The 13,080-nt window shown below is 39.9% G+C and overlaps 3 non-coding genes across 3 annotated transcripts; 1 reads left to right on the forward strand and 2 right to left on the reverse strand.

Moving 5' to 3' along the window:
* Window positions 1-604: 604 nt before the first annotated feature.
* TRNAL-UAA lies at window positions 605-687 on the forward strand. The gene has a single exon. It is a non-coding gene; the product is annotated as a tRNA-Leu (tRNA).
* Window positions 688-6,903: 6,216 nt separating this feature from the next.
* TRNAR-ACG lies at window positions 6,904-6,976 on the reverse strand. The gene has a single exon. It is a non-coding gene; the product is annotated as a tRNA-Arg (tRNA).
* A 1,184-nt stretch (window positions 6,977-8,160) lies between these two features.
* Window positions 8,161-8,242, reverse strand: TRNAS-CGA. The gene has a single exon. It is a non-coding gene; the product is annotated as a tRNA-Ser (tRNA).
* Between the last annotated feature and the right edge of the window lie 4,838 nt (window positions 8,243-13,080).

Here is a 13,080-nt window from a genome sequence, read left to right on the forward strand (position 1 = left end):
ATCAGCCATGGGTGTACATGTGTCCCCCGTCCTGAACTCCCTCCCCATCCCATCTTCAGGGTTGTCCCAGTGCCCTGCTTCATACTTCGAACTTATACTGATAATCTATTTCACATACGGTAATATACATGCTTCAATGCTATTCTCTCAAATCATCCCACCCTCCCCTTCTCCCACAGAGTCCAAAAATCTGTTCTTTTTATCTGTATCTCTTTTGCTGTCTCACATATAGGGTCATCGTTACCATCTTTCTAAATTCCATACACACCGAGGAAACCAGAACTGAAAGAGACACATGTACTCCAATGTTCATTGCTGCACCGTTTACAATAGCTAGGATACGGAAGCAACCTAGATGTCCATCGGCAGACGAATGGATAAGAAAGCTGTGGTACATATACACAATAGAATATTACTTAGCTATTAAAAAGAAAGCGTTTGAATCAGTTCTAATGATGTGGATGAAACTGGAGCCTATTATACAGAGTGAAGTAAGTCAGAAAGAAAAACACCAATACAGTATATTAACACATATATATGGAATTTAGAAAGCCTAATTAATTTTAACCCAGTAATATTTGACTTGTAGGTACTAGTGCTCACCATCGGGATGGCCGAGTGGTTAAGGCGTTGGACTTAAGATCCAATAGACATCTGTCTGCGTGGGTTCGAACCCCACTCCCGGTAGAATTGGTTTTGTTGATGCCTAGTCATGTCCAGTTCTTTTGCGACTCTGGAAACTGTTGCCTGCCAGGCTCCTCTGTCTATGGGATTTCCCAGTCGAGAGTTCTGGCGTGAGTAGCCATTCCTTCTGTAGGGGATCTTCCTGACTCAGGGATCCAGTTACTTTAGCAAGTATCTTATCTGGAAATGATAGTTTCTTGTGCAAACTTGGATAATAGTCCAGCATATAGTTGACTCTGAACTCTTTTTATCCAATCTGACAGGCTCTGTCTATAATTGGTGGATTTAGGGAATTTAGATATAATGTAAATGATATACTTGTATTTTTTAAAAAATCCACTGTCTTATTAGTTTCTTTCTATGTTCTCCTTTCTTTTATCTCTTTTTTTGTGTCTTTGAAATATGTGAAAATCTTATATGATTTGATTATATCTAGAGTGTTGCCTTATCATTTGTATGTCTTAAACAAATAGTGTTTTCCCTACGGTTTTCTATATACAACTACAATCATTCAAAATCTACCTTCAAATTGTACTTTGCTGCTTCCTTTACAATGTAAGAAGCTTGCAGTAATATACTTCTTCCTATATTGTGTGTCATTGCTGCCACAGAGTTTGTTTTCATGTATGCTATTATTGTACAATATGCCACTACTATTTTTGTCTAATGCAGTCAGTCATTTTTAGAGTGATTAAAATTGGGGGAAATATTGCTTATATGTACCTCTATTGTATCCATTTTTGTGTATATTCATTGCTTTGTATTCTCTCTTCCTGAGACCACCTTATAACATTTCCTGTTTTGCAGGTCTGATAGAAATGCACTTCAGTTTTTGTTTGTCAGGAAGGACTTTTATTTCCTATTCAGCTTTGGGAAATATTTTTTGCTTGGTGGAGAATTCTGAGTTTACAGATTTTTTTAAAAGTAGCCTCTCATCACTTTCAAATGCTATTCCATTATCTTCTGGCATACCTAATTTCTGATGAAAGTCTACCGTTTCAGATAGATAGAGAATTAGATAGCTTGGAATTCTCTGACCTTGGAGCTGAGGTTTGATGTACAGGTTCCTCCACTATCAGAAAGCAGAGCATTCCTATAAAACATTTCACAAGCTGAATTGGCATGAAGTGAAGAAACAATTATCTTAGGACACTTCTTACATATGAATGTACAAAGTTAGTGGAGATACAGCACAGATGCTCACAGACACTGTCCAAGCTGTGGCGGCCTGAAGGTGAGATGCACAGTATAGTACCTGGGGGAGGAGCTTGGCGGCCCCGCCCTTGCTGCTCCTGATGCGCTCAGCCTCTACAATGGCTCCCTGCAAAACTTGCTGCTGTTCAGTCGCTCAGTCGTGTCCGACTCTTTGCGACCCATGGACTGCAGCATACTAGACTTCCCTGTCCTTAACCATCTCCAAGGAGCTTGCTCAAACTCATGTCCATTGAGTCGATGAGGCCATGCATCCATCTCATCCTCTGTTGTCCCCTTCTCCTCCCGCCTTCAATTTTCCCCAGTATCAGGGTCTTTTCTAATGAATCAGCTCTTCTCATCAAATGGCCAAAGTATTGGAGCTTCAGCTTCAGCATCAGTCCTTCCAATGAATATTCTGGACTGATTTCCTTTAGGATGGACTGGTTGGATCTCCTTGCAGTCCAAGGGACTCTCAAGAGTCTTCTCCAACACCACAATTCAAAAGCATAGATTCTTCTGCACTCAGCTTTCTTTATGGTCCAACTCTCACATCCATACAAGACTACTGGCAAAACCATAGCTTTGACTATAAGGACTTTTGTGGGCAGAGTAGTGTCTCTGTTTTTTAACAAGCTGTCTACCAAAACAAGTACTAAAGCAGGTCTTTCCTAAAAATGAAGTGGCAGCAAAGTGAACTTTAGAAAAGTGAGAGATACCTGTATTTCCTTATCTTGGGAAAAAATACTAGATCATTAACTCTCCCAATATTTTTTCTGTTCTTTCCTCTCTTCTCACCTTCTGGGATTCTCATTACAAATGTATTAATCAGTAACTCTTAAAAGTGCTTCTTATTATTTTTTTTCCTTTATGTTTCAGCTTGGGTAGTTTCTAGGCCTTCAGGTTGATCATTTCTTTTCTCATCCCTATAGAGTCTACTAGTTAGTCTATCAAAGACATCCTGTGTCTCTTTGTGTGTGTGTGTGTTTGAATTTAGCATATTTATTTGACTCTTAGTTTCCAAAAATTTACTGAAATTTGCCACCTGTTTATGTGTTGGGATAATGCGGGGACCTACTATGTTCCTTTGGCTTCTGAAATGGGAGCGAGGGACTAATCTCATTGTAAGCTTTGGGATCTGAGGCTATTTCCAGAAAAATAATGTCAGCATTGAGTTAAACTATAGGACACTCGGTGTTGCAAAATTGCTTGGCTGGGGAGGAGCTTCCACATATTTACTGGCCAGAAGTGTCTGAAGTAAAGTGTTCTGTGTGAGTACTGAAGAAGACATACAGGAGGAAAAACAGTGCTGTGTTTTTTTTTTTTTTTTTTTTCTCTAATGCATGTGTCAGCTCCAAATTCACCCTTTTAGATTTTTTTTTTTTTTTTTTGCAGAGGGATCTGGGCCTTTTAAACTTCTATTTTCTTGTGCCAGGTGGCACTGAAATTTTGTCAGTAGAGGGTGCAGGAGAGACACAATAAGAGGAAAGAGTTTAGCTTTCTGGTTCTAAGAGTTCGTGCAGCCATCAGCATCTTCAGTGTACAGCTCCATTCTACTGACTTCCACAGTTGTACAGAAAAGAAATTAGGTATTCACTGATCCATTCACAAATATTTATTGACCATCATGTGTGGTAAATATCCTAGGATGCCAGAAAGAATTAAGACTGGTTGTGGGGATTATACACACACACAAAAACAAAAAGAAAAAGCAGTGGTTTCTAGTAACTGCTGGAGCTCTCATTGTAAACTCTCATATGGTAACCTCAAAGATGAAAGCCAAAATATCTGAAGATTGCAAAGTAAATCGCTGATAATCTCGTCACATATGAGAGGGGCATTGTCATCCAATGAAAATCTGAATTGTTTGGTGTCCAAATAGTAATTTATAGTGCTTCAGTCATACCTCGTGTGAAATGATTTTTCATGCAACTTTTTACATAGTTCACTCAGTCTTTACTTCTCTTCTTATGAAACTTCCAGTGCCTGCCATCTTCAGAAACCACATAGATGAAGTAAACATGAGACTCTTAGTTTCCCACATCATTCAGCAATTGGACAACATAGGCTTGATCAAGGTTAATTCCCCAGACTGTGTTCAACAAAATGAAGGCTAACACTTTTCACAAGGATAAAGCCTATGAAGAGAGCTCTGCCAAATTTCATTTCAGGATCTTTTACTTATGAAACAAGTTTTTTAGCCCTCTTCGATAGAGAAAAAGAAAAACAGATAAATATATTGTGAGAAAGTTTCCATTTTCACACACTAGAAATTGCCTCTAGAGAATAATACACATTTTATTGAAGTGAAAATCAAATACAAATTCTTGGGAATATGACACTGCTGTGGAGCCTGCTCAAAAGAACCACTTCCCTGGCAAATTGATCACACTTTACTGATGTTACTACATCAATAACCATAGGACGATGTGAGAGGTAATAATATCACATAATGAGTAAGTTTAATTTTTCTAGTAGTCATATTTTAAGAAGTAGAAATAAACAATTGGAATTAATTTTAATGTTTTAACTCCGAATATTATCATTCTGACATGCAATCAATAAAAATTAATGAGATTGCACGATTTTTCTTTTAAAAATAGACTGAATTTAGAAGCATGTGTTAATGTCTATTGTTTTGGACAGGGCATCTTAACCCTAACCCAACATTCTGGGGGAAAGGAAATAATACTTCACAGTATTATCTCTGTAGTTTTTTTTTTTTTTTTTTTTTTTGAGGAGGGGAAGAACTTCCCCGAAATTTTGGGAAAAGAACCTGTTATCTCCTTTAGGTCCAAGAGTGATTTGATGAATATATCAAATGTGTTTTTGTTTATTTGAAAGGGAAGTTGAAACGGACTTCCTTTTACAACAAGCCACCACCACAACCAAAAAAAAAACCAGTCCAAAAATCTTGAGAATAGAAAAGTTGGTTACCTTGGCTGGTTAAAGCCTCGTGGAATAATATTAAACGCTCTATTTTAATATAGACGCTCTATTTTCCCCTTCTACCGTGGAAGTTCCCTGTCGTTACTAGTTGGAAAAAGAGGATAATAAAATACAACATCAGTTTGCTAAAAATTCATGAGCTGCATCCTAGAATCACTATAGAATCTCCGAGGGTTGAAATCTAGAAAACTGGGCATAATACTCCCTCTTAGCGATTCTCCTCCGCCAAGTTTTGAGAAGCGTTTACATCAGGAAGTTCCAGATTCTTTGGGCCATTGTTTAAGAGTTGACTCATTGGAAAAGACTCTGATGCTGGGAGGGATTGAGGGCAGGAGGAGCAGGGGACGACAGAGGATGAGATGGCTGGATGGCATCACTGACTCAATGGACCTGAGTCTGAGTGAACTCCGGGAGTTGGTGATGGACAGGGAGGCCCGGCGTGCTGCGATTCATGGGGTCGCAAAGAGTCGGACACGACTGAGCGACTGAACTGACTGACTGATCCTCCCCATTCTGCCCCCACTCCAGCCTTTTAACTGGGTAACAGCCCAACAGATCATATATCAAACGAGGAGTAGACGCGTGGCAGGTTCATTCTTTTAATTGCCAGCACCGCTTAGAACGCACAATGTACGGAGCCAATCAGCTTCCGTAAAATGTGAAGAAAAGTGTTAGTCGCTCAGTTGTATCCGATCCTTTGCGACCCCATGGGCTGTATCCAGCCAGGCTCCTCTGTCCATGGGATTTCCCAGGCAAGAATACTGGAGTGGGCAGCCTTTCCCTTCATCCAGGGAATCTTCTTGACCCAGGGATTGAACGTGGATCTCTCACATTGCAGGCAGATTCCTTACCGTCTGAGCTACAATACATAAGTACTACCAAGTGAAATTTTGCATGTTTTTGTTCCTTTCTATCTTCACCTTGATTTCCTTCCCAGACGCCTCCACTTTGCTCCAAGAGTCTAAAGTCACGCCCAGGAACACCTGGAAAGGAGATCAAGCTGTTGAAAGAGACACCACCCCCAAACTGCTACTTTCCTTGACTCGTTCGACATCCTTGCCCTCTTCCTGTCGGTTTAATTTCTGCCTCGGATTCCTTACAACTCTGAATAGTCTCTGAGTTTGATGGTGAGGCTGTAGCGCTCTTCTGTTTGAGATCCGGGGCTGGGCGGAGAGATACGAGTCTGAATAGCTTTCTCAGGTGTCAGGGCGTATCTTCGCCAAGATCGCTGAATTGAGGGGGACGCTATGATTTCATCTGTCCATAGAAGCATATTTCCAGATTCAATTTCTCCAGTCGATGTCCTTTATTTTCCCTCTATGACCCATGCTCCGAGACAGAAATTGTGCAGGGAAGAGCTTAAAGAGGGAGAACCCTGCCCAATGGGGGACAATTAATGAAGAAAATGTTGGTCATATTTTTCTTTTCTTTCTTGCTTCTTTGATTTTTAAAAATTAAGATATACTTTATATACTGTAAGATTCACACAAAAGTGCACAATTCAGTGTTTTTGAGTATATTCCCAGAGTTATGCAACCTTCATCATTATCATGTTTCACATTTCCATCACACAAAAATCAACTCTGTACCCTTTCCCCAGTTCTTGGCAACTACTGTCTCTGGATTTGCCTATTCTGGACATCTCATATAAACGGAATCATACAACATATGGCTTTTTGTGTCTGACTTCTTTCACTTAGCATGTATCTTCAAGGTTCCTTCATGTGTAACATGTATCAGAAATTCATTTATTTTTATGGTCAAATAATATTCCATATTTAATTTTTGAAGTTGTCTTTCCAAAGACCTTTCTGTCAACTCCCCTTCTCAGTATCATTGAAAGGAACGAGATAAAGGGGACGTTTTAGGAGACAGATACTTTAAGCATCCACCCAGACTTTAAGCATCCATTCAGACTTAAAGAAAAGCCGAAATTGCTCTGTGTGGCAGGTACCACGGATGGTTAAAAACCAGATCAGATGATTTACTTCGAAGAATTTTAAGAACTTAGAAATAATTTTTTTGTTTGTAAAGAGTACAAAGAATTTTTTTTCCTTCCTCCTAAAAATATAGGGGTATCGAGCCAGCCAGGAGTCGAACCTAGAATCTTCTGATCCGTAGTCAGACGCGTTATCCATTGCGCCACTGGCCCCCTTTCGTGTCGATGTTTTCTATTAGTCTTTGTTCACTGGAATGGGTGAGAAAATAGTTGTTTGACAATGAAGACGGAAATCAGTTAGACAGGAAGGAGGTGTGTATTCTGGTAAAGCTGATGGGTTATATTCAGGGTCATTTTGCATGCTACATTCACTTAAAATATTTATAATTATGAAAGAACTTTCTGCTTTGGAGCATCATGTATGTGACAAAACGACAGTGGTTAGCGCCTGCCGGCACTCCAACCTCATTTACGTACATGCTTGTTTCTATTGTTTCTACTTGTGAACGCTTCATTAATTTCTGCAGTCGTTCATCTGTTCATTCCTCAAACCATTTCATTTTTCTTTAGCACTTAGATACTGATGCTGTGTGTGGATCAATTATTAATGACCCGTTGAATTTTCAATTTTGATACACTGAAAGTGGAATAAAACTCATCCTTGAGGTATTAATCATATGTTTTCAATCTCACTCTCCAAATAGCCAAAACTCTTTCCAGAGGAAATAATTTCAGACACTGCATCAGAGAAGACATTCTGAAATACCTACCTTCTCAAATTAGGCGAAATGAAGGTAATAATTCAATAAAGGTAAACTCTTTAAGAACTAAGTTCACATAGGAACTTAGACGTTCAAAGTTAATATAATTATAAAATTTAAAACTATCAGTCATCATTACACAAATTGGCTAGCAATGTTTAAGGGCTCAAAGTAGGCGAAACAGGCATATGGAAATAAGTGTTTATAAGCGAGGGTAGTCCTTTGAGCGAGAAGTGCAATGGTTTGGGTCTGAGTGCAGCCACGGTGCCCACAACTTTTATCCGTACTCTTCCTTGGTTAGATTTATTGCCTTGGCCAGGGCTGTGTATCTTCTTTGCCTCAGCTTCCTCATTTCTACAGTTTTAAAGAGCGCGCGCGCGCACACACACACACACACACACACACACACACACACCACAAGGATATTTATGACCCTAGATCTTTATAGTTCCTGCCAGCCCGTTCCATGGTTGGCTGGTTTCTTATAAATACCAGAGAACGCTTTAAGGAAGCTACCTGCATTTCTGTTATCAGAGCGTGGAATTTTATTACAGGTTTTTAAAAACAAAATTTGAAGCAGAGATTCACAGCGAAAAACAAATCGCCTCGCGATTAGAACAGAAAGCTACTGAATAGCGCTGTGAGCAGGATTTGAACCTGCGCGGGGAGACCCCATTGGATTTCGAGTCCAACGCCTTAACCACTCGGCCATCACAGCTCTGCTTCCATTGTTTATTTGGACATTAAAATACACATCGTTATAGGGCCCTGATTTACAATCCTGCCTACCAATTTTGGCTGCTCTTGCTTATTTGGTATGTTTACTTTAAGTATTCATCAGATCTGTCTGCTCAGCGTCATCCATCTTGTCCCCATCCTGCCAGGCTCCATGCTGCGAAGTCTCACCTCTGAGAGAGGTCAATATTCCAACATCACAAGAATCCTTGATTTTCTAAAAGTTTCTACGGTTTTCATGGATTGCCTGGTTTTGCTTCATACTTGGCACGAAATGAAGTTGTATTAAGGGTGCCTACGATCCTATTCATTTCTGTTTTCCACAGACAAATACACTATGCTTTGAGGCTACAAGGACAACTGGGCAGGATCTACCAATATTTCAAATGCATATACTCTTTGCTACAGCATTTCCACAAATGTAAGAGATAGACTTGAACACATGAGAGTTATATTGTGTTCAAACTCACTCTCTGAAGCATTCATTGAAATAGTAGGATTGAAAAAACTTAATTAGTCAGAATTACTTAATTAGATAAATAATGGCACAACTACACAGTAGAATGCAATGCATATTTAAGACAGAATGATAAAGACTACTATATACATACATATAAAATGAAAGGTTCAGAGCAATCTCTGTAGAATTCTACTTTTGGTGGTATATTCATGTTAGATTGAATACACATTTTACAAAAAAACAAAAAACTCTCAAGTAAACTCATGGCAAAAGTTCCCAGTTGAGGGGCTGGAGACTAAGGAGGTGGCACTCTTTGAAAGCAGGAGGGAGAAATTTACTGCATATCCCTTTAGACTTTAGATGTTATCTATTAAAAAATCAAATAAAAGCTCAAGAAAACATTATAAATGAGGAAGTAAGGGAGAAAAATTTTTCTAACCAGAATTCTCCTCTGGAATAGAGCTTCCTTTCTGGGACTCAGCAATAGTCAGCATTCTGAAGGAGGCCTCACTTAGAGCCTCAGAAGAAGCAAATCACACAGATGAGATTTGAAGTCACTCAGGAAGCCTGAGGCAGAAAGGCAAAAGGGTTTTGGAATGCTGTCCAAGCTTAGACCTGGACACACAGGCCACGGGAGACATGGGGGTCTCTGGGAGAATCACGTGATTCAAGATCAGATGGTTCTGGAATGTTCTTCAGACACTGAATTGAATCTTCTGTTTGTGAGCAACCAGGACCAGCTCAGTAGGTCAGACTCACCCTGACTTCAAGGTCCTTGATTTATTCTAGGATGTTCTCTCCACAGTGTAATCTCAGTGGCCTATTTTGTCCAAAATTGCAGAATTTAAATAGCTAAAACTTCCTCCTTTGGGTCTAGGAATACAATTTTTAACAGTTGTCTTTGTATGTGTTTTGTTGCTTTGTTTTTGCAGAGAAAGTAGCATGTCTTTCGTTTTATTATCTGTCTTGGCCAGAGTGTAGTTCTGTTTACAGTGGACAGTTTCCCAGGAGTTGTTTTCATGAGAAATTCTTTCCAGTTTCCTGTCCCCAGTTTTGCCACTTAGCCAGTTCACAGTTCTGGTGGTTTCATAGACCTTCCAACAAAGCGCGTTGGAGAATTCAATAACCTTGGGATAAAGATGTAAAATCCACTCACAAGTTAAAAGTTCTTTTGAAATGTGTTTTTTTTTTTCCTCACCTAGATTTTGATCGTCTTCCTAGTACTTCTACTCTACTAACAAATTTGGGAGAACCAAAGAGGGAGGGAGAACAGGAAAAGGAAGCTGTTTAAAATAACCCCATCCCAAAGCAGTCCCACAGGCAGGTCTGGCTCAATTTCTTGTGTGTGTGTGTGGGGGGGGGGGGGGGCGGGGATGGGAAGGGTGGTCACTGCTCCTTTCCCTGGGTCCTGGTGCACACAAGGTTTTGCTTGTGTGTCTCTGGCGGGTATGGGATTTGATTTTAAACATGACTGCACCCTCTCCTACCATCTTACTGCGGCTTCTCCTTTGCCCTTGGATATGGAGTAACTTTTTTTGGTGGGTTCCAACATTCAGAGGATGAGATGGTTGCATGGAATCACCGATTCAATGGACATGAGTTTGAGCAAACTCTGGGAGATAGGGAAGGACAGGGAAGCCTGGCATGCTGCAGTCCATGAGGTCACAAAGAATTGGACACAACTGAACGACTGAACAACAACAAAAGCAGTCACTGTTCATCCCTTCCTCCCTGTCTCCTCCTTGGGAGTTTAACTTTCATCAGAGTTCTGAATGGTTTCTCAGACTCTCTGTGCCACTGTAAGGCTTCCATACTCTTCTATACATCAACATTCCCCCAGGAGATGTTCTTTTTCTTTCCTCCTGGATGTACACCTGTGGGTTTGGAGCTGTAAAAGGCCAAATGAGTGTGTATGGATACTATTCATTGTGGAAAAAAAGTTGGTGGAGAAAATGCTGGTAACTTATTATCATGTTTTAAAGCTTCTTTGATTTTAAAATATGTCCAACCTTCTTTCTCAGTCAACTTTCTCAATTTTAGGAAGAAGTGGGAGGTAAAAAAATGCTGGAGTCCAACTCCAGCAACCAGGGATTCAACCTGAAGAGGTGAACGGTGTCGGTGAGAGAAATGAGGCAGCCTCTCAGTTTTTTTGGACTGCCTGTTTATTTCAAGTTTAAGATTCTCTTTTATACATTTACAAAAACATTAGGCCAGAGGTTTGACATTTTCAGTTCCCCCTCTCCCAGATTTATTATCTCCATAAATCATTGTTGCTCTTCAAACAGAGTTCCTGCTTCAGTGATTCTCTCAGAATCAGCCTTATCATCTATTATCTACTTCCTGTAAAGTGTCCTATAGTTAACTTGTGATTACACAGTAACCCGTGCTACATTCTTCAGTTTACTACTTATCTTCCTAAATCCTGTTTGCCCTTAACATCCTGAGCTCACTATCCCTTAAAAAGGCTTCTAGCTATAGTGTCTCTAAAATTCCTAACTTCTATAAGCTATAGTAAAATATGCTAACTTTACAACATTCCTTAAATCTTTAACTTACTGTTTTAATTATTTCTAAGCCCTAAATTCAGTAAACTCCTTTGCCAGAAACATTCTCCTCACAAATAGGCTTCAAATAGCAATCCCTCCCATGGCCTCAAGCTACGGCCTATGTGCTCATCCTGGAACACTCTTTTGTAAAAGTCCTTTAACAAATGTCAATGATTAACTTTATGACTTATTCTCTGAGCACAGCTGCAGAAGGCTTTGTGCCTTCTCATGCTCCTCTCAAGAACAATAAGCACCTTAATATTCCTTTTCAGTCAACTCAGCCAAGGAGAGGAAAAGACAAGTCAGAATTACAAGGCCTAACTCCTTAATCCCGGGTCCATGCCTGCGGAATGAGGAGAGGGGGCTGAGGGCCGTGCCTCCATTTTGTCAGTAATGCCTAACGTGGCTCCCGACAAAAAAATCTTAGAAAATAACTCCTCTGATGTCTCTGAAGACTCAAACTCAACTGACAGGACTGTATGATGGGGCAGCAGTTCCAGATGTGAAAAATCAGTTCAGGATAATTTTCATTCAAATGTCTTAACAACTGGTTTCAGCATCACCTATTGACCACTGGCCTCCTTGCACAGATGGTCAATATTTTCCGTGAATAAACATAGTTGAGGGTAGAAAAGGAAATGGATGTTTTGGGGATTGCTGTAGACTGAATGTGCTTACCCCCACTGCCCCCGATATGTTGAAACCTAATCCCCAATGTGATGGTTTTGGGAGGCAGGTGCTTTAGGTCATTAAGTCATTCATGAGTAGAATTAGGTCCTTCTAAAAGAGATGGTAGAGAACTTCTTCACCCTTTCCTGCATCTGAGGATATAGTGAGAAGACAGCTGTCTGTGGGACAGGCAGCCAGGAAGCAAAGTGTCACCAGAGTGAGAATCAACACTGGCCTCCATAAATGTGAGAAATAAATGCTTGTCTTTTAAGCCACTTGGTCTATTGTATTTTTGTTACTTAATCCATATGGACTAAAACTGGGATAAAGACACAAGTGAGGCTCACAAGACTGAGCCAGTACTGGAAACGTAAACCCATTCATTTGTGATCAGTTTGCACAATATAAATTTGCCTAAAATATTCATGTAAAACAACAATAATCAGCTTTCAACTTTAGAACACATGGTAAGGTGGTGACGGTCTCTGTAGACTAATTTATAACATATGATTGAAGAGTTGATATACCCCTGAGGTAAAGTAGGTAAGCTGTACAGTTAATTCAGCCAGCTGAAAGCTCAGTTGCTTCTGATGGTCTTTCTGACTGAATATAGAGAAAATGGCACAAAATGTATCAGTAGCTGCATACCAGGTGGCAGGGAATGTGTACGTTTTCTCCACTAGTGAAAGGACATCTGCGCTAACAGACGCAACTGACATAATCACTTAACCAGATTTACAATAACTAACTCTCATTCTCTGTAACAGATTTATCTTCTATACTCGAGTAAATGAATTGAATAGAAATTTGGTGAATCTGTGACCCTGTACCTTTCAAGCTCTTGATGTTGGCACTAATCTCAGCTATCCCTCCAGGAATATCAGTTTTGTGTTTGGTTTAATTATTTTCATAGAGAAAATTCTGGTGGCGTCTAATTGGCCTTTTATTCCATAATAGCCGTCACTCCATCAGTCATGGAAATGACATAGAGATTCTGTCTGGAATTGGGAAAGTAATCACAGGGTGGACTCAGAGACCCACTATGCCCACAGTGAAACGGATCAGAGGCAAAAAAACAAACAAACAAAAAAAACCTTCGTAGGTTGTCTGATCATGAATACGTACTTTGCCCGATGGACAGCAGTG

Source organism: Bos indicus x Bos taurus, chromosome 23 (assembly GCF_003369695.1).
Source record: "Bos indicus x Bos taurus breed Angus x Brahman F1 hybrid chromosome 23, Bos_hybrid_MaternalHap_v2.0, whole genome shotgun sequence".
Taxonomy (NCBI): domain Eukaryota; kingdom Metazoa; phylum Chordata; class Mammalia; order Artiodactyla; family Bovidae; genus Bos; species Bos indicus x Bos taurus.